The sequence below is a fragment of the Cannabis sativa genome, chromosome 4, assembly GCF_029168945.1.
Source record: "Cannabis sativa cultivar Pink pepper isolate KNU-18-1 chromosome 4, ASM2916894v1, whole genome shotgun sequence".
In the NCBI taxonomy this organism is placed as follows: Eukaryota; Viridiplantae; Streptophyta; class Magnoliopsida; order Rosales; family Cannabaceae; genus Cannabis; species Cannabis sativa.
This window is the reverse complement of record NC_083604.1, coordinates 20526511-20530241: the sequence shown is the minus strand read 5'-3', so window position 1 is coordinate 20530241 and position 3731 is coordinate 20526511. Positions and strand designations below refer to the sequence as shown.

The window sequence follows — 3731 nt, the reverse complement described above, 5'->3', positions numbered from 1 at the left end:
CTTTTCAGGCTTCTTGTAGAGAAAAATTGCATTTGACTTGGGAACAAATTTTTTACTTTAGAGCTTCATGTTTGAGATATGAATACGTGACACATGTAAAAAGATCTTGAAAATGGATTTCAAAGGCAATTGAAATTGCATCAATCAGAGTAATATTGAGTGAGTTATGGTTGTTTTACTGACGGGTATGTTGGAAAGCATATTTTACCAAGATTTTATTTTTACTATTCAAGTATGTGCTTGTTAACAACCTAACATGGATTCTAAAACAATTAAATAAACTTATATGGGTTTATGAAATCCTTATCACTCTCTTAACACTCGAATTTGATGAAGAAGACAATAAAAAAATATAATATAATAGGAAAATGCAAGCTCTTAATCTTTCTTTTCTAACAAAGTAAGTCAGAAATCTCTCTATTATATATTGTATATTAACATGCATATGAATATATATACATACATATATAGGTGTGTAAGACTGTATAATACCACTCTTATCGAATGAAAAATATATAATGAGTATATATATAGCCATTGCATGTTTAGGTTAACAATATTACTTTCCATCTCTCTCATTTTCTTAAGTGTTATCCGTAATTCTGAACAGGTGACACGTGCCATAAAAAGGGAGAGATAGTCTCATAAGCTCACTAATTAAAATCTCTTAATAAATACCCATTCACGGAGAAGATTCACTAATTTGGGAATAGGTCAAGTTTAAGAGGTATGCGGAAGTCTACCTCGCCTTACTTTAGCTTCCCAGACATGGAAGACCTATTACCACTATGGGACTCAGAGTGGTCAAAGCTCATAGACTGCCCAAATGATACCTGAGCGGCTACTAAAAGGGCCTATCAAGGACACTGAGCCCCTAAAAAAGTTACAGACGTCTACCTTTGGTATAAACTCGAAGGGCCTATCAAGCTATGTTTAGAGATCTCGACGAAGGAGATTTAGATTATGAACCCTCAGTGGAATGTGTCGGAGGAAATAACAGGGAAAATCCTGCTGATGCTGGATCCCCTACTCATGTATAGGACAAGGGAAAAGAAAAGGTAGGTGACTCTCAAAACCCTTCATCTCTCTGTAATAACCAAAATATTCGTTATTATTTTATGCCTAGAAATTTTGATGTGGAAATAGTGATTACATAGAATAAATTATTATTTTTATCTAAGAATTTTGTTAGTTTCCAAAATGATAAGAATATGAGTATTACTATTATTTTAAAGTTAAGCATAGTTATCTATTGAAAAATTGGACTATAGTATTTTAAGTATTTAAAATATATTAGTTGGTGTCGTAATGACCCAAGTCTAGGGCCATGTAGTTTCGGCCAAGACTGTATAAAGATGATAAGTCTTATTAGAATAAATAGAATTTATTAATTCCTTTGTGTAGCCGAACCTTGGAAGCTATGATTAAGGTTAAATTTAACTGTACAATATGTATATATTTGGAGCTTAAAAGAATTATAGGTAATTTATATATGATTTTAAATTATAGTTGTCTTTGAACTATTTATATGAATTGAGGTGTCATAACATACTTGATGTAGAAAACATGTGACACATTATAGTTTCCATTATGGTGATATAATAGATATTAAGTAGTAGTTAGTTAGAGAAACAAGTGTGGGAGAGAATAATTCAAAATATATGACCAACTAAGGTTAGTTATGCATGGAGACACAAGCTATTTAAAATTCAAAATCTAGTCTTTGGTGGAGAGTACACGTAGGAGATTAACATGGATCTTAACAAGTACACTATGAAGACCAAGCAAGGTCTTTGTTCAGCTCACACCAAGGAGAGTTTTTCTCTTTATTCAACAGATTAGACCGAGTATGATGAGAGTTGAGAATATAGTGCTTTAAAATGATGTCTACTATGTTATTTATTTAATATTTTTAAAAACTACCCATAGTTAGTGATGAGTTAGTAGGAACGTGATATAGGGTTAGCTAGAGTCCTATATATAGAGCCTTAGTTATTCATTATTTACTCATTACTCAAAGCCATCAATTATAGCTCCAAAGCCAAGCTCTCGAGATTCTCACTCTTTTATCCCTTGCATTCATCTTAGACCAAACCTACTACTCTCTAATCCATAATAGAAGCTATAATCTTTCATATTTTTCATTTCAAATTGTCTTCTTATTTCATGAAAGACTCTCCATGTCCTTGTTGTGTCTACGATCATTAATTATCCCTCTACCACATCAACACTATCATCCTTTCTCATATATATATATATATATATAACTATTTCATCACATTGGCATCACCACCCCCATTTTCACATTCAAGCTTTTTAGTGCTCTACTAAATTTTCTTTGGAATCTAAGGTATCATTTTATTTGTAGATTTAAGATTAATGTCTTATATATATATGTAATACATATACATATACCATTATGATAAATTCTAATTAATAAGTATGAAATTTAGGTATTTCGTAAGATAATTACTTCTCAAGGATCACTCCTATTGCAATCAAGACTAGGACTCCACATTCGAGGTAAGAAAATTAAGTAGAAAAACATAAGTTTTCTGTATGTAATAACATTCATAAGAAGAGCGAGAATAGTAAAAGAAAAGTTAACTAAGGTCTTCTGCCTGACTCTTTTTTGTTTGTCATTTAATGTACTGTATAATATATATTTAAATAATATGTTTATAAGATTCATGTTATTTATGTATGTTTACAGTATTAGAGCATGACCATTGCTAAAGGTATATATTTAAATAATGTGTTTATAAGATTCATGTTATTTAAGTATGTATGTAAATAGTGTGTTTATAAGATTCACATTATTTAGTTATGATTGTTATGTTATTTAAATAATGTATACTAGTTTGACATTATTTAAATTAGATAGATTATAGTTTATGTGACATGGTTTGACCGAGAAGATAATGGTTAAATAATTGACTGTTGGGTCTATATGGTAGATAGGGGGCCATTTAGTAGTGGGTACGATTTTACTGAACCCAACCCTCCGCCATTTAGTCCAATAGCTTGGGTTTATTTGCCAAAGTCGGATTCGGGCATAATCATTTTATGTGATTTAGCTTAGAACCTAGTTATTAGCTACTAGTGATATGTTTAAGTTTATGTTTTGCTAGTTGTCTATGTATGTCCATGTGCATTTTTAGTTAAGTTTTATTTTTATTTATGTGACTACCTGACACACATTTCCTTACTGAGCTTAGTAGCTCACCCTTATTAAATTACCATGTGCAGACCAAAGTAACTGAAAGTCTAGAATGCCGGTGGCGAGTAGAACTTTAGACGCTTGTGTGTGTGAACTCGCTGAGGGCCATATAACTGTGGGCGGTCTAGGCGCTCCATTTATTTATTTACGTTATCAAATTTATGTTGCAATTATTTTAGTTATTATTTATTATGTCTTTTGTACGAAAACTGGCCAGTTGTGAATATTTTCAAGTATTAAATAAAAATGCGACATTATGATTTTCCGCGATTAACGCTTGTAAATAAAACTAATATTTTTATAAAAGTACGGGCGTTACACTCTCGTACCTCCTCAGAAAAATTTAAATCCCGTAATTAAGCCCTCTCAGGCGCAGAAGGCCACAGATGCCTTAAGGCTCGGACGTGTTGGATGGTGGAATATGTTTTGCCAGGATCTAAATTTACTACCATGTATGTTGTTTAACATCCTAAATATGAATTTCTAAAACAATGTAAATAAACACATATAA

At 31.5% G+C, this 3731-nt stretch overlaps 1 long non-coding RNA gene across 1 annotated transcript; it reads left to right on the top strand.

The window, feature by feature from the left end:
- Positions 1-2268: 2268 nt before the first annotated feature.
- On the top strand, positions 2269-3490 carry LOC133036466 (uncharacterized). Its single transcript, XR_009687103.1, has 3 exons — positions 2269-2350; positions 2454-2523; positions 3250-3490. It is a non-coding gene; the product is annotated as an uncharacterized LOC133036466 (long non-coding RNA).
- Positions 3491-3731: the final 241 nt, after the last annotated feature.